Source organism: Macrobrachium rosenbergii, chromosome 10 (genome assembly GCF_040412425.1).
Source record: "Macrobrachium rosenbergii isolate ZJJX-2024 chromosome 10, ASM4041242v1, whole genome shotgun sequence".
NCBI lineage: Eukaryota > Metazoa > Arthropoda > Malacostraca > Decapoda > Palaemonidae > Macrobrachium > Macrobrachium rosenbergii.
In genome coordinates, this window is record NC_089750.1 from 5,153,003 (window position 1) to 5,171,316 (window position 18,314).

Here is an 18,314-nt window from a genome sequence, read left to right on the forward strand (position 1 = left end):
ATGTTCAAATATATCATCTTTTACTAAGAAAAATCATATTGACAATGCTTGTTAGAAGCAAGTGATTCTTGCAGCTTTTTTTTTTTAACGCTTAAATTCCTGAAGCCGACTTCAGTCATGAGTATAAAGATACCTGAATCTGAAATTCGTTCGTGTGATATAAGCAAAGGATTCCTGAAATTGATTCATGCCACATATATAACAGATTCCTGAAGTAGAATCATGGCTGATATGTAATGGATTTTAGCGAAAAATTCACGTGATTCATATTACATGCGTTACGGATTCCTGAAGTGGAATTATGCCAAATGTGAAAAATTCAGGTTATATGTGTAACGTGGCCCTGAAGTCGACTGGAATCGATTCAGGTCATCTGCATGAAAGGATTCCTGGAGGCGGTTCAAGTCAAATGTGAGGGACATTCTTAAAGTTGACTCAAGTCCATTGAACGGGATTCCTGACACCGATTAAAATCATGTGAATAAGAAGCGTTCAGATGTAAGTATGTTTTCTCAGAGAATGTCAAATGGAACATCTATCAGATTCGATCAACAAATAAACAGACTTTCTGTTTAAAGAAGTAGTCTTCGTAGTTACACACTACAGCAAGCTTTCAGTGCCGTCTGAAATTGCCGTCTCGAACGGACAAAAGCGCAATTAGAGCGCGGCGCTGTTGTTAACGCGCAGTTTATCTGAAGAGAGGCGCATTAGACGCAATGTTGTACAAACACTGCGCAAGGAGGACATGTGTCACGGGAGAGAGATAAGCAACGAAGGAAAAGAAAAATTAAAGAAGAAGAAATACGTGATTTGTTTACTTTATAAAGCGTCTACAGTAAGTCAGTGTTTAGCGCTTGGTCTTACGTCAGTGCTGTTTTGTTACACCCGACAAGCCGCCTTCTCTCAACAGAAGCCTAGTATATTAGGTATAACGAGGTTTGTGATAAAACGCCACTTATTCTTAAGTAATAATCATAAAAATAAATGTACTTCTCTAGCACATTCAAAATGAGTCTGTAACACCCGCCAAATAACCTTACCTCGGGAATTACTCAGATGAGATAGTTTTAACCACCCCTCGATCCAGAAAGCCATGGAATTCTCTCCATGTTTCCGTTTTCCCCGATTTCAATAACCCTGCCATTTTTTTAGCGGTAAGGACAGAACGTTCTATATTTTCTTCACATTCATGTATTTATTTATTTTTATCTATTAAAAAGTTTAATAAAAAAATATTGACATTTATTTTTAACATTATTATAATGTTTGTTATTCTGTTGACAGTTCTCGATAGTTCTTTCTATTTATATTCAAGTTTACTTTATATCTTTTTATTCAAATATATTAATTTTCTTCTGTGAAGGTTTAGTTAGCAATTGTTAATGGAATTTTTGACCTGTTGGTGTGACAGGAATAAATGATAAATAACTAAATAGATAGATAAATAAATTAATAATATTCTCAAGAATATGATCATTCAAGAAAAATATTGAGACAGTTCACCTGACACCCAGAAATATTTAATCTCTGGAGAATTTAAACGAGAATATGAGTAAAAAGGTAAATATTGTGACAGGTAAACTGACACCTCGGCAATTTCGTCGGGATAAACTAATAACTGAAATATGCATAAACACAGACGATTCAATCGCGTTCCTCTCGACGGCCGAGACGGTTTGTTTACATGTGTGACGTCACAGGCTGTTACGTCACGTCCGATACGTGTTGGTAAACGGTTGATACATGTTCAGGAGGGTTGATTAACCAAGAGAAGAATAGAGCTGGGGAGTTCAGAGTGAAGTTTCCAAGTCAAAAAGCTTTAAGAAAGAAGTTTCGAAGTCAAAGAGCTTTAAGAAAGAAGTTTCGAAGTCAAAGAGCTTTAAGAAAGAAGTTTCGAAGTCAAAAGGTTTTAAGAAAGATGTTTCGAAGTCAAAAAGCTTCAAGGAAGAAGTTTCGAAGTCAAAAAGCTTTAAGAAAGAAGTTTCGAAGTCAAAAAGCTTCAAGAAAGAAGTTTCGAAGTCAAAGAGCTTTAAGAAAGATGTTTCGAAGTCAAAAAGCTTTAAGAAAGAAGTTTCGAAGTCAAAACGCTTCAAGAAAGAAGTTTCGAAGTCAAAAGGCTTCAAGAAAGAAGTTTAGACGTCAAAAAGCTTTAAGAAAGAAGTTTCGAAGTCAAAGAGCTTCAAGAAGGAAGTTTCGAAGTCAAAAAAGCTTTAAAAGAAGGAAGTTTCGAAGTCAAAAAAGCTTTAAAAGAAGGAAGTTTCGAAGTCAAAATATCGGGCTTGGTAACTTAGTGACTGTGGGAATCTTTCTCTCTCTCTCATGAACGTTGATAATAACCTTCCATCTTGTTTTTGAAAGACTGTTAATTCAGTTTTAGTTTTTTCCTTTATCACTAAGTTTTCTCTCATATTATTATTATTATTATTATTATTATTATTATTATTATTATTATGATGAAACAAGCCACAAGACCGCTAGCTTGCTAAGAAAATTTCCCCCCACTGCTTTATTACCCCCACCGAATTCGTCGGTGTGGAACTCAAGAGTAAACAACAGCGAAGCAACAACATAAATAAATAAATAGATATATGAATCTATATAAGTAAATTAACAGACTGCTGTTTATCTCAACAGAATCTTATCACAACTCAGCGATATGGGTTTGCATCTCTTAGTAAAATATAAAGAAATAGTAAAAATATTGCTGAAAGGACTGACAGCAAATATTCTGAAGCTCTGTCAGTAAACTTCGAACCCTTTAGTGTTTTTATTTCCTCCTCGTTTGTCAAAAAAAAAAAAAAAAACTTCCAATTTGCAATTCATACGAAACATTCTTCTTTCCCAGTTTGTCAACGAACTCCAAAACAAACTGTTAAAGAACTTGAAACTTGATATAAATCCTCTTTTCATAATCTGCCACCGAATGTGTTCATATTCTATCAATTTGTCGATAAACAAGAGAGCAAACTAAGTTTTCGTTTACCTTTTCTGATGATTTGTCAAAAAAAACTCTATAAAGCAACTCTCATCTATATCAGTTTGATGGATGAACTTTGTTTGTCACACTCCAAAATCTTCTCTCATGGTTTGTCAACATTTTTCCACCACGCTGGCCGTTCCCTTCTCTTTCTGTTTGTCAACAAACCGTTCTTCTTCTTACAGTGTCGTGACAAAGCAAAGCCCCGATTCACTCGAGGGATCCTGCAAATTCGCTTACAAAGGTTCCACGAGGCCCTGTTATAAGGGAGATTATGTTTAATGTCATCCTGGGTACATAAGTACGGTAAATGTTTGGCAGTCAAGTGTTTTTAGTCCGTCTGATTATTATGTATGTATTTATGCATATACACACACACACATATATATGTATATACATTTATATATATATATATATATATATATATATATATATATATATATATATATATATATATATATATATATATATATATATATATATATATATATATATATAATGTGTTCATCTGTCTATACGTTTCTCTCTCTCTCTCTCTCTCTCTCTCTCTCTCTCTCTCTCTCTCTCTCTCTCTCCGTCTCTGCCTCACATTCTCTCATTCTTATCAAATTGATAATAATTAGCATTTACAAAAACAATATTGATGATCCTGATTACTTGTCTCTCAATAATTGCATTGTGTCACCTACTACATTGAAAAAAAATTAGATTGAAAATTAAATTTTGATTTAATTCAATGTGTTCAATAATCTACTAAGCTTTGGGATTCGATCCCATTTTCCAAGATCACGAGTTTGCATTCTTCTGGGTTATTGACAGATAAAATAGGTCATTATAATATGGCAATGGCAACCACCTCAGTTCCCTCCCCCTAAAAAAATATGGCAGCCCTCAAAAATTGGCAAACCAAAAAAAAGGCAACAATAAGACATGAGAACTCAAAAAATAGGGAAACCTATAAACATGGGAACTGAAAAAGTATGGCAAAACAACCCAAAGAACATGGCAACTCAAAAAATATGGCAACCCCAAAAAAAACAACATGGCAACTCAGAAAATATGGCAATACCAAAAAACATGGCAGCTTCCATAATTTGACAACCAATAAAATTATGGCAACCCAAATAATGTAGCCCCTCTCTCGAACCAAAATACAATAGGAAACCAGAAACGGAAGGAATTGCATGACGAACCAACTAAAAAAAATTCTTCTGCTAGAAATATCCTTGATTCGATCTCAAGAAGGAACTGTTGCCAGTGGTAAAAAGCAAAAAAAAAAAAAAAAAACTTCGCAACTATTTTCTCCATCTTCCGCTATTGCAACGATAATCTTGCAATATTGCGACAATTGACAGGGCCTTCCGTGTGTATTGCAGCTGTGTAATTTTGCCCTCTCTCCTTGGAGCAAAAAATAGGAAAGAAAATTTTCGACCAATTAATAATAAATATAACGGAAAGATGATGGCTTCTCTTCCTGTGTGGGTGGTCAGAGAGAGTTAGCATATCCTCAATGAAAATAAAAATAAAAAGGCAGTAAGGTTAGGTTAGGTTAGGAAGACTGAAGTGAAGTAAGGTTTTACAAGGAATGAGAGGCCTGGTGTAGACCCATGAACTTTGATCCTACCTTGAACCAAGACAAGACTGTATTAGCGTTTCCTCCTCAGAGATTGTAAATAAATCGTTTACTCTTGGGAAGGACCCTAAATCGCTTCTGAAGGCAGCAAGGTCAGGTAAGGTTAGGTTAGGGCAGCTGCTGTAAGGTGCAAAAAGGCATAAGAAGCCTGGTATGGACCTCTGAACTCTGACCCCACTTCCCCTACGTTTCCTCAGTGATTGAAAATGAATTATTTACTCCTGGGACTGACCTGCACTTGCTTCTGAAGGTAGCAAGGTCACGCTAGGTTAGGTTAGGTCAGGGAAACTGAATCGCAGTAAGGCTTCAAAATGAATAAGCTTGGCGAGGACCTCTGAACTCTGACCCCACTTTCCCCACGTTTCCTCAGTGACTGAAGATTAATTATTTACTCCTGGGACTGACCTGCACTCTCTTCTGCAGGTAGCAAATCAGCCAGGTTAGGTTAGGTCAGGGAGACTGAATCACAGTAAGGTTTCAAAATGAAAATAAGAAGCCCGGCGAGGACCTCTGAACTCTGACCATACAACCGAGACGAGGAAGTCTGAATTCAAGTGCTACAGGGGAACTGGCGTTACATAATCAATGGGTCACAGTGAGAACCTCAAAGACAGGGGAGCGATTGAGGGGAATAAAGACGTCTGCTGTCCCTCTTACTGGTAACAAACTTCAGAGTCTTAAGGGAATTGCGTGTCTTCTTTCTCTTTATTCTATTACTCCTGGACCATAAAGTTCCCGACTGACAGATGGTTCCACTACTTATTCAATTAAGTTATTCTCTTTGTTTATTCGTCCTATGTCTCGTTCTTGTATCTTTGTACCTGTTTGTCCTGGTCGTCTTGTATCTGTAAAGCTTCCTTGTTTTGGGGAGTTGTTCTCTCTCTCTCTCTCTCTCTCTCTCTCTCTCTCTCTCTCATATTCTCTTCTATTGGCGTTTTTTCTCTTGTAAGGTACTCGTTATCTTTTGTTAATCCTTTCCTCTTTCTTTGTATGTTTGTTCTCAAATCTCTCTCTCTCTCTCTCTCTCTCTACGTGTGTCAGTTTTCTTTTGAAGATACCATTCCCCTCTCTGTCTCTGTCTCTGTCTCTCTCTCTCTCTTCGCGTGTAAATTTTCTTTCTTAAACAAGCCATTTTTCTTTCTCTCTCTCTCTCTCTCTCTCTCTTCGTGAGTCAATTTTCTGTTTTTAAACACGCCATTCCTCTCTCTCTCTCTTTCTTTTCGTGTGTCAATTTTCTGTCTTAAACACGCCATTCCTCTCTCTCTTTCTCTCTCTCTCCCCTCGCCTGAAGCAATTGAAAGTGAGATAAAATCAAAGGACAATGAACGTAAGTTTCCATGGAGTTGAGTAAGAAGAAAAATCAAAATAGCCTTTTTAACCTCTATTGATGAAAAAAAAAAAAAAAAAAAATAGTTCACCCACCTATAATTCTCCTTAATCAATTTGCCTCGCCCATTGTAGCTCATTACCGACTGGTCTGCTGCTGTTTGGTGTTTTGGTCGTGTGCATTCTATTTTGTTCTATTCTCTCCTTCCCTTTTATTCCATTCTCTCTTCTCCTTCTCAGAGGAATAGAGAGAACAGGTCTATTATGGATAGACTTATCCCTTTGACTATTCTCTTTCGTCCTCTTCAGATAGATGGAATAGTCTCATCAAAGGACGGTCTGTCTATGGACTGTTCTGTCTTGTATACACCACAGAAGAATAGATAGAATAGTTCTGTCAAGGACTGGGTAATCAGTTGACTATTCTCTTCTGTTCTCTTCAGATGGATGGAATAGTCTCATCAAAGGACAGTCAGTCTATTGACTGTTCTGTCCTGTATACACCACAGAAGAATAGATATAATAGTCCTATCTAGGACGGGTAATCAGTTGACTATTCTCTTCTGTCCCCTTCAGATAGTTGGTGGAATAGTCTCATCAAACAGGACTGTCTGTCTAGACTTATTTTACGTGGCTACTGTTACTATCCTGTATATACCACAGAAGAATAGATTTCTATCACCAGAAATAGTCCTATCAAGGACTGGGTAATCAGCTGACTATTCTCTGTCTTCTTCTGAGGGATAATAGAATAGTTCTGTAAGAGAGGGTTTGTCTGCATACCACTCTTTCCTATTTTACAGTCAGAGGGATTCATAAAATACTTCGATCAGAGAAGTGTCTTTCTATTGATTATCATTCTCTTTTTCTACTTCATGTTCCTCGTTGGACGGGTCGGTACCGTTCTCTGCTAGCACTTTGCTGGCTCACGTTCGAGTCTCTGACCGGCCAGTGAAGAAATAGAAGAATTTATTTCTGGTGATAGAAATTCATTTCTCGTTGTGACGTGGTTCGGATTCCGCGATAAGCTGTAGGTCCCGTTGCTAGGTAACCAACTGATTCTTAGCCACATAAAATAAATCTAATCCTTCGGGCCAGCCCTAGGACAGCTGTTAATCAGCTGTGTTCTGGTTAAACAAAAGTATACTTAACTTTTTTTCCAGTTCAGAGGAATTAGACAGGCTCGTTCTATCAGAGTAGTTTAATCGATTATTCTCCCTCTTATAACCTCAGAGGAGTAGATGGTAGTTCTATCGGAGACTGGTCCCTATCGACTATTCCCTCTGCACCGCAGAGGCATAGACAGAATAGTTCTATAAAAAGTGGGTCTATCAGTTGACTATTCTTGCATTTTCTTTGCATGGTTGATAGTGTAGATCTGCCAAAGACTGGTATACCTATCGACTATTCTCTCTTTTCCTCCTCAGAAGAGATAGAGATGTTCTCTCTCTCTCTCTCTCTTCTAAGGTATGCTTAACTTTCTCTCTCTCTCTCTCACCAAACTTTGCACCTTGTAGTAACATTTGAGGCAAGTTTCAAATCAGCCATAGTCGTGTTTCAGTAACATCACTGTTATGAATAGATGTGGCTTTAATTTTGCCGATAAAAAAAAAAAACATTGCTACTTTTGCACAATTTTGCGCCAACATTAAAAAAATGTAGGTTTACTCGGTGTTCAACTTGGTGGTCAGATGCTATAAAATCCACTCGTGAAACAGCTTTAAGGAACTGACGTAGCTGCGCAGATTAATCTGGCTTTATGCCAGCGCGGGCCGTTGTTCCTGGAGCAGCCCGTTAAAAGGAACTGACAAACTCGATCATAAGGTCAATCCCATTAACGCACGCTCAGGCAAGCGCGCGTTAAATGGCTGTCAAGAACAATAGGGCTAGACTCACTAGAGCATTTCGCACGTGGCATCGCCTCAATCACAGGGGACTGGGATAATGCGACAATGGCCAGTGGTGACCTCATGATAATGGGGGTTCATTACAGTATCAAGTTCTAGTGACCGTCGTTTAGCCTTTGCAGAGAATGGAAATGGTTAGCTGCCTGTCCTGAAATATTTACAGTCACTCACGTTAAGCAGGAAGAGGAAGGGACAAGTCTGGCTTCTGAGTTTGAGACATTGGAAGGGTTCGGCCGGAAGCTGTTCTGTATTAAAAATTGTTTTTCCTTGGGATTGTTTACTATTAAACATCAATTCATATAAGTGTATCTGTCAGCTAGACCATAATATGATTCTAATTTGACAATGATCTACAGAACTGCTACATGCAGTGAATTTAACTAGACATGTTTGTCATAAGAACAACTTCAGTTTATACAGCTCATGATTAACTGAGAGAGAGAGAGAGAGAGAGAGAGAGAGAGAGAGAGAGAGAGAGAGAGAGAGAGAGAGAGAGAGAATTGCATAACGTCTTCTGAGAACGAAACCCACAACAAATCAGTCTCCTACTTAGTATCATAGACGCACCCCCAAGCTCTGCATAAATGATCAAATTGAGAGAACGAACGAAGTCGTTGCAGAAGAAAAGAGAGGAAACGTTGCATAAATAAAGGCAAAGTGACTGAAGCTGTAAAGGAGACACCCCGAAACATGCGCTGGGAGACCAAGAGGTCAGTTTGGTAGTTTGCCTTAACTGCCAGAACGAGACAGCCCTTACATCGGTCTATTCATGCACTATCTTAACCTCCCGCACCCCTACCCCTCCTTCCATCCTAGACCCTCCCATTCCGCTCTTCTCTCTCTCTCTCTCTCTCTCTTTCTGCTTACTTGGTTTTTTTATTACTGCATTTTCTTCTTCCCTGCCACATCTCTAGGCGTCCATACACCGCTAAACGTCCTCTTGACAAACCCAGAAACCAAAAAACATATACAGATCCTATTTTGGTCTTCATCAATTTCACTCTGGTCAGCTCTAAATTAAATTCTATGGCTTAGGTTACGCAATAACGGTAGATAAGAATCTTTCCTTCACTGTCTTCTCAAGAATAGCGCGTTGTGTTTCACATATAACTATTTAAAAAATAAATATCTCCGGCATGAATTCCTGGCGCGTGAGTCTAGACGTGGAAGCTGAAGAGGCGATAATAAACACCCGTCTATCATAACCCAATAAGCAGGAAGCCACTCATCAAAGTTAGGCTAAGAAACGGGTATCGGTCTCCTCTGCTTTGCCACCCTTCAAGGAGGGCGTTCGCTTGCTTTTGCGGCCTCGTTTGCTTTATTTTCACCAGAAATGAACAGTTTATACGCATTTTATGACTAATATATCAGCTACAGTAGACATCTTCAAGCAGGAAGACTAAGACTTCGTTAGGAACCGTTTGAAATCAATGGGTTTCTCAAAAGCCTGAGTGTCACCTAACGGCCATCACAAAAGGGTATTCTGATAAACCTTTTGGCATTGAGGGGCTCTAAGATAGGCCTATGTGTCAAAAGCCCGATGGCTACATCTGGTAGGCTTAGGTCAACCGAGCAGGGGGCGTAATGAAGATTTTCCTGTGATTAGAAGCTGCTGTATAGAGTGTGAATGAATGAATTAGGTGATTCCGGCAGACACCCATATGAGACATCTACACTAGTACCTTATTCCTTGTTCTTCTTCTCGCGCTCCAGAACAGACAAACTCGAGAATGACTGGTTCTTGTTAAGCAACATTTATAAATTATTAATGTTATTATAAATACTGTGAAAAGTTTCTTTAAATTGTTAAAGAAGTTTTCATAGCACCAGCCATAACTAACATGTAGTATGCACTTCTTCATCAGCTGGAAAGTGCAACAGACTACAACGTGATGCAACGGCGAGTTAACTTTAATTAGACAACTGCTGTTTAACGAGACCAGTTCTTATATGCTTATTTTTCTTAGTTTATTTATTTTGTCTTTCAACAGCTGGTTTTGCACATGCTATGGATAAATATCTGTCAGGTGATGGTTAATTATTGGCTATTTTATAGAAGTAACTAATTATTCGTCAATTTAAACTAATATATTTATATATGTACATATACTGATTGTGAATAAGATAACGCCTGATAATGACTAATTATTTACCAGTTTAAAGTAATATATATATATATATATATATATATATATATATATATATATATATATATATATATATATATATATATATGTATGTATATACTGATTGCGAATTTTTTTATTTTTCATGTAAAATGAATAGGTTATAAGAGTTTATAATTGTAAATAACTTTTTTTTTTTTTATGTATAACTTTGTTACGTAAATCTACTCTTATGTATCTCAAGATTGTAAGCCTTTAAATAAAAAAAAATAAGATAATGTAAGATAACTAATTATTTGCCAATTTAATGTAATATATACATATATATGTGTATATATATATATATATATATATATATATATATATATATATATATATATATATATATATATATATATATAATGTAATGTGTGTACAGTACAGTATATATACTGATTGTCAATAAAAACAAATGGGCATCTGCTTCAATTCTGCATAGACTCACGATACCAGTTCTGTAATCCTGTGGGTCTACTGGACTTGCTCAATACCTCTTGCATAACTTGAGCAAAAAAAAAAAAAAAAAAATCTTTGCTTTCTTTGTTTGTTTGTCGACCATTTCTCGACAAGTGCAGCAGCAGCAGGAGCAGGTGTTTCGAGGGCGCCCCTGAAACGCAGAAGGAGTCCCGAAGCAAAACAGGAAGTGTCGTGGGGTTGGAGGTAGGTGGCTTAGTAGTGGTCACGGTCGTTGGTGTCCATTAGACTCAATAACTAGACTTAAAGGGACTTATGGCCGGAGCCAGGGGTCGACTTTCAAGAATACCCTCCCAGAGAGAGAGAGAGAGAGAGAGAGAGAGAGAGAGAGAGAGAGAGAGAGAGAGAGATAGATTTTTAAAACTAAAATGAACATCATCGTCCAGCGAAGAGAGAGAGAGAGAGAGAGAGAGAGAGAGAGAGAGAGAGAGAGAGAGAGAGAGAGAGAGGTGTAAAAGGATAGATTTTTAAAACTAAAATGAACATCATCATCCAACAGAGAGAGAGAGAGAGAGAGAGAGAGAGAGAGAGAGAGAGAGAGAGAGAGAGGTGTAAAAGGATAGATTTTTAAAACTAAAATGAACATCATCATCCAACGAAGAGAGAGAGAGAGAGAGAGAGAGAGAGAGAGAGAGAGAGAGAGAGAGAGAGAGAGAGAGAGAGAGAGAGAGAGAGGTTTTTTGAAACTATAATGTACATCATCATCCAATGAAGAGAGAGAGAGAGAGAGAGAGAGAGAGAGAGGTGGAAAAGATAGATTTTGAAACTATAATGTACATTATCAACGGAGGGAGAGAGAGAGAGAGAGAGAGAGAGAGAGAGAGAGAGAGAGAGAGAGAGAGAGAGAGAGGTGGAAAAAGATAGATTTTGAAACTAAAATGAACATCATCATCCAACGAAGAGAGAGAGAGAGAGAGAGAGAGAGAGAGAGAGAGAGAGTAGTGAAGTGGGGGGAAAGATAGACTGTGTTATATCGTGATAGCCGTAATTATATCTTGATTTACCCGTTTAAGACAACATGGAACAGAAGTAAAGAGGTTATTTGGGCCATTATAATGCACGCAAGCAAACATTCTTTCATATCATTTAAACAACTTGTCCGCTGAGGTGCAGTTGCTAGACCCATGTTGCTTTCCACGTAGGCTGAATCCCTCCAAAGTTGACTAACTACTGCATATGTAATTCAGATCTTAGATCATCAAGGATACAATAGATTTTTAAAGACGGGGAGCCTATATCACCATTTCCACCCCCATCCTCCACACCCGAAATCGATCTGGTAAGACTAGGGCCTTTCTTTAAGCGTAATGGAGCAGTGGCTGAAATTCTAACTGTAGAAAAGTGTAAGTGAGGACCCCCTTGTGGATCCAGAGAGGAATTAAATTAGAATATACAAATTACCTAAATTTATTTTGATTCACTCTTGTCAAAAAAGGTTTTATCTCTCTCTCTCTCTCTCCTCAGAGCGGGGGGGGGGGACGCCTCTGGAAGGTGCTGCACTCAATGTTTTCAACAAAAATAACTGGAATGAGACTGCTAACCACACACCCTGCCCTTTGGATGGTGGAGGTGCTTACGTACCGTTGGCATCTGGCATTTCTTGATGGTTACCAACCCAAGGACTGACCAGACTCAGCATCGTTTCACTTTGCTAATGAATGTTAGTATTCGATAGTCACTTGATAAAAAAAACCGCGACTCTTCTTATGCACTTCTTCTTTCAAAAGGCATTCAGAGGGAACAACTTGTATTTATATTCTATAATCCGTTTATAACAGTAAAACAATTAAACATAAATTCAAATATCCGATGATTAATAAAACTATTTCATGCATGGTATCATTAATACCAACATTTGTAATCGTCCGAACCTGCCCCGATAGTTAATGAAACGCTATGACGCATTGCATAATTAATAATAATATTTGCATGGATAATAATAATAAAACGAGTTGATCTACCCCTCCAAAGATACCATCCAGAACTGTACTCATTTTATGCCCAATATTATTAAAACAAGCGGCTCCGAACATTAGCACAAAGCTCTCCTATCAACTCTTTCCAAGATGGCGGTCGTAGGGGCAGATCTCTAAAAGAGTTTCACTCTCACTCGGAATACGTGACGAAGACGTCAATGTTTTGGTTTAGGTGGATGAGTACTGTCTCAAGAAAGACTTCTTTATCGTGTTGCATCTCACCTGCAAGGTCGCTGATCAAAAGGGCCCCTTGTGCTGGGAGAAGAGAGTCGAGTCCACCTTGATGTGAGACAGGTATGGGCCGTTAAAAACCCGGAGGAACAAACGGAAGTCAGTGTAACGAAAACTTCTTTTGGAGATGAAGTGGGATGACTCACCGATCCACTGGTTCACTAATGCGCTGACGTACGAAAAATGAAACTGGGCTTCGCCAGCCAATGGCAAACAAAGGGGGGTATGCAAGTGGACAAAATTAATAAGATAAATTACAACGTAAAAATAATTTGGACGAAAATTAATAAGATAAATTACAACATAAAAAAAATTTCGATCATTTTTAAGGCGGTCTCACAAAAATATGACGGTTGGTCTCATTTTTAGCTGTGAATTTAGCAGTACAAATATTTCATCTTACGGAATGATTGATAGCATAAAAAAAAAAAATATATCGCCATGAAAAATGAAATAGGAATAGAGAATTGTACAGAAATTGGGTAAATAATTAAATCTCAACAATCTTCAGCAAAGGTTGGTCGTATTGGCTTGTGAATTTCGATAAAAAAAAGTGAAGGATAATTTTTTTTTTTAACTGGCAATATTAGATTCGTGTTTTTGTGGCTCATTAATAATCATTTCTCCTGCACTGCATCAAAGGAACCAAAGTGCTGACAAATCTCTTCATCCTCAGCAACAAAAGTGGAAAACTTGCAAAAGCTGTTACTTGTCAACAAAGAATTTGAAGAAAGCGAAAAACTCCCAATAAAAAAAAAAAAAAAAAAGCTGTTGCCAATTAACAAAGGACGTTTCCCTTAGGAGGGTAGTGCCGTCCGTCAGTGCACCTCATATAGTGCACTGTAGGTATTACTTGAAGTTCTTTCAGCGTCCCTTCGGCCCCTAGCTAACTCCCTACGGGGGCCTGCAGTTTTATACTTAGAGCCACACACATTCAGGGGAAAATTAAAGAACAGGTCGAGTGGGCTCGAAGGGTGTCCAAGTGTCTGCGTCCTCTTGAGACACTTCGGATCGTTTCACACTCGTTTGAAGTTGAACCATAGACTCACTCTTCTTCTTCTTCTTTTGGTCGTTACAGTTGGACAGTATGACGAACGAGGCGTGAATCATCTGCTAAATAGCAGGAGGCCAGACCAAGCACTTCTGCGGGAGAAAGCCAGGGGGAACTCTGTATGACAGAATGAGTTGAATGATAGACAGTATGACCTTTGTGAGTATTAATTAAAAGATCTCTCTCTCTCTCTCTCTCTCTCTCTCTCTCTCTCTCTCTCTCTCTCTCTCTCTCAGGCCAGCCCTAGGAGAGCTGTTAATCAGCTCAGTGGTCTGGTTAAACTGAGGTACTTAACTTTTCTTCTCTCTCTCTCTCTCTCTCTCTCTCTCTCTCTCTCTCTCTCTCTCTCTCTCTCTCTATATATATATATATATATATATATATATATATATATATATATATATATATGCATATATATATTATTCAGGAGATGAACCCTGTTCATATGGAACAGGCCTGCAGGGGTCATTGACTTGAAATTCAAGCTTCCAAAGGTTACAGTGTTCATTTGGAAGAAGTTATGAAAGATAATAGGAAATACAGAAAGAAGATGTATATCTATAAATATACACATGTATATATATACATATATATGTATATCTAGAAGCAAGGTTGGAATTGGAATGTATGAATGAACTGCTGAACCAGCTCTCCGCTGTGGAAAAGAAGTGTGGATGTTGAATGTGAATGAAAGGTAAAAGCAGCATTGATGAAATGTTCACATATTATTATGTGAAACAAGAAGAAATTAAATGCTTAGAAACATGGAGATCACAGAAGGAATCACAAAAGGGTTAAGGTAGGTGAAAGGATGGATCAAAGTGCTTAGAAATGGTTTGGTCATGTGGAAAGAATGGATGATGACAGGATGGCGTAAAAGAGGAGACAGGTCTGAAGCGCTGGTATGGAGGAGAGGAATGAGCAGAAATGGGTGGATAGATGGGGTGAAAGAGGTATTTGAAAGAAGGGGTCTCAGCATCCAGGAAGGGGGAGATTGCTCGCTGGATAGAGGTAAGTGGCGCAGCCCTTGTGAGGTTGTTTGATGCGCTGGTGGTGAGCCCTCTGTGTAAGTGTATGAAGTGGCTAGTGCCGTGAAAGTTTTCTGCACAGGGGATTCATCCACACTATAACATTTTAGATCCATTTCCTTGAAAAAAATCAATCGTGCCTCCGTTGACATAAACAATGGGTTATGTACCTGATACTTAGTTAACTGGGTGGCTAGGAACCACGGTTGAGAATAGGCATGAGGCTATCAACCCCATCCCGAAGAACTTCCTGAAAATCATATTTTCAGTGTTTTCTTTTGTCCCTCTTTTTAAAATTATCTTCATGCATTCTTGATTCCCGTCTCGATGAAATTCTCTCTCAAGGCCACTGGGTGCTTCATTTCGTAATTATCTCTCGCTGCTCGCATCTTTTTCAGTCTTTCTCGCTCTCTTCTAATTACGCTCTCATTACAGGAAGAATTACGCCGAGTCATGGCGGAGAAGTCGGTGCTTCCTCTTCGTCATCGGTTATATGTGATTTCGTCGATCTTTTTGTGCCCTCGTGGTTGTTATGGGGATTTTTGTCCTTGCAGTGTGTTTGCGTTGTCTGGGTTCTTCACAGTAAAGGAAGAAGAAAATTAATTTACTGGCTTCCATCACACACACACACACACACACACACACTCGTAACACAAGATGTCATTATAGATGCGGCAATGATTCATAGAAGTAAAATCTTCTTCTTCTTCTTCCCAGCTTGTTCCCATTTTTACATGGGGTCGCCGTGATGCCTTCTTTTTGAAGGACTTTGATTTGGCTTTGGGGTAGACTTTGTAGTCCTAATAAAACTTAACAAACCGGATTTCCCGAGGACTATGGTACTATTTAGATATGTTATGCTTTAACAAGATTTCATAACAACACGCATCTCTCACCTTACGGTCAGCCAGCGCTAAAGGCAAGAGCCAGTGTGCTGGCATAAGGCCAGATTAATCCATAACAGCATGGCCAGACTTGCCTCGGTCGGTTGGGCGTTTGCATTTGTCCATTTAACACCAACGTGGCGCCTTTGGGCGAGATGGCGTTAAGTGGAGAAAAATTCGAAAATAGGTAATTTTACAAACGGTAATGAAGGTCACATTCGTTCAGTTCATATTCCGTAATACTTCTAATACTTGAAAATGTCTTTTAGTGTTAAGAGTCTTGTACCCATCTGCAGAGGCTTGTTCCCCCTGGTTCTAAAACGTCAGCCTCAACTGACGTGACACAGACATAAACACATTAATGCAATGGATAAATACGAGCATCTTGTCATCACAACTATGTCAGCTGTTGTTTATGGTTACTTTTAAAAGATGAGGGGCGTTGCTTAAGTAGCAAGTGTATATGTCTTAAACATACATAGCCTAGGCTAAAGAGTGTAAATGTTCAAGTTAGCTACTTCAGAACTTGTAAAATAACATATTCGTAACGTACAAACGTGCGTTTATTGTGACCAGATCGATACATAATATAAAAACATTTCCATCGGTCTAAGTCGGTCTAGGCTTGTGGGTGCATATAAATCAACAGGTCTACCGTACAGGTATCTATACGGGTGCAATCCGTACAACTATATAATATACCCAAATCTTGAAGATGCTGATAAACATTTTCATGATATTTTACATATAATGTGTTACGCCACACAGTTGAATAATTTCCCCTAGCGATAAACAAGTTCATGTGTGTACACCATGTAATTATGTAATTTACAACTAAAACGAGACAATCGGTTAACCCCTGGCAGTCATAAAGAGGAAAAACATTTTAAAAAAACAAGTGTTTTCGAAAGAAATTGATTATTTGTTTTGATTATCTTTAACGTACGATATTTTTCGCTCCACGTACGAAGCGACAGGAGCATCTGTCGTCTGAGGCGAAAGCGATGCATTTGACGATTTGAATAGTTGAGTGACTGCCTCGTGTAATCCTATAACGTTCAATTCCAGAGAACGGGTCGCGCTGAGAGTGGAGGAGGGGGTGGAGGAGCGCATGAGGGGGAGGATATGCATGGAGGAGAAGGAGGAGTTGGAATAACTAGAAGACAACATGGAGTGGTAGCCAGGACGAGTCGACACTCACTCCTCCTCTCTTCCCTCCGTCAGTGTGTTATTCACCGGGGAACCAAGAACTGCTGTAGAAGGACTTGCACGAAAACTTGCCCAGTACCCAAGTAGCCCGCAGCCATTTCGTCATTTTACTTGTGGCATGACAAGCATTTCAGTTCGCACGATTGCTTGGCGGTACTTCCTGCAACTTTAATAAGTGTTAAAACGCCGATTGGATTGCAAATAAAGGCGCTTGACTGGGAAAAAAGTCACCCGTTGCTTAGCGTGAATCTACTGTAGATCTCTTCCAGTGTTTTGTGGCCTGTTAATTAACGGAAATCAGATTGAAATAATCTGTAGTGAATTTTACGGCATTTCTGTCCATCCTTTTATGATGGAGACTTAATTCAGTAGGCCTGTGTGCTGACACTGTCGTTACATTTGGCACTCTAGTAGGACTAAATCGCCTTCATGTAGCCGGAGGAAGGAATTGTGAAATTCGACAGTGGAAATATTATAATATAACAGCTATTTTCTGCTGATCGGGAGCATTGCCCATGGCCGGGGACACTAGTAATATTGCTAAAAGACAGCAAAAGATAAGTAAGTTGAGAAAATTGATTTTTAATATATTTAAGTCAGAGAATTCACTTCTGGGACTGACTGCATGTTTTATAGTATCTGTTACTTTCTACGATTAATAACCTAACCTAAAGTAGTTTAATTCACAATAACGTAATACAAGGATCCTCTGCTCTACGTGTTATTTATGTATTTCCTGAAGTTAAATTTTAAATTTTGAAGGTATCTATTATTTACTAGATCGCCTTAAAGGGATTTTATATTGGCCCAAACACAGAATAGACTAAATTGTGAAAAGACTGTATATATTTGCTTGCGCTAGACCAACATTATTGTAAGATTCTCAGTTAAAATACCTGATGATTGTTGATTTTTATACTTCACGCGTTACACTCTGAAGTTATTTTTATGATGGAGTGTTTGTCTTTACTGTTATTATTTAAACAGTAATGTGAGATTATTGTTTCGTTGATTATACAGTATTATTACTAAATTACAAGACAAAATAAGTAATTTTGTTGCTTACCTGATCGGATGATCTTAAAGCTAATTTTTTTGTTTGTTTGCATAAGTGAGAAAGTCTGGAGCAGATTCTGATGTTTGTAGTTTCGAAATGGGAAGGATTTTGTTAGTACGCTTTTGATCATTGTAAATATTTTAAGATTTGGTTTACATGCAAATTAGCGTAGGCGCATGCAGGGGTACTGACTGGAATTGATAAAACGAGGGTTCCCATCTGGGTCTACCGGGTTCGTTGCTAAGTATGACGAAATTTAAGTTAGGTACTGATAGGTAACACCAATACCATGTTCCGAACTCATAAAGGAAACGCGCTAAAATGTGTATTTTTATTTTAACTTTAATATTAGTTATTGTAAAGAGAAATTGTTCCCAGTTAATTATTATTATTATT

At 38.3% G+C, this 18,314-nt stretch overlaps 2 protein-coding genes across 2 annotated transcripts in view; both read left to right on the top strand.

Annotated features, from left to right (window-relative positions):
* The first annotated feature begins 10,862 nt into the window (after positions 1 to 10,862).
* Positions 10,863 to 18,314, top strand: part of lwr (lesswright) — a 235,742-nt gene continuing 228,290 nt past the window's right edge. The window contains exon 1 of the mRNA XM_067109793.1: positions 10,863 to 10,872. The gene's annotated coding sequence lies outside the window, so the exon portion shown is untranslated. The remainder of the gene's footprint in view (positions 10,873 to 18,314) is intronic.
* The window catches only part of LOC136842446 (uncharacterized), a 209,249-nt gene continuing 207,562 nt past the window's right edge, over positions 16,628 to 18,314 (top strand). The window contains exon 1 of the mRNA XM_067109788.1: positions 16,628 to 17,422. The gene's annotated coding sequence lies outside the window, so the exon portion shown is untranslated. The remainder of the gene's footprint in view (positions 17,423 to 18,314) is intronic.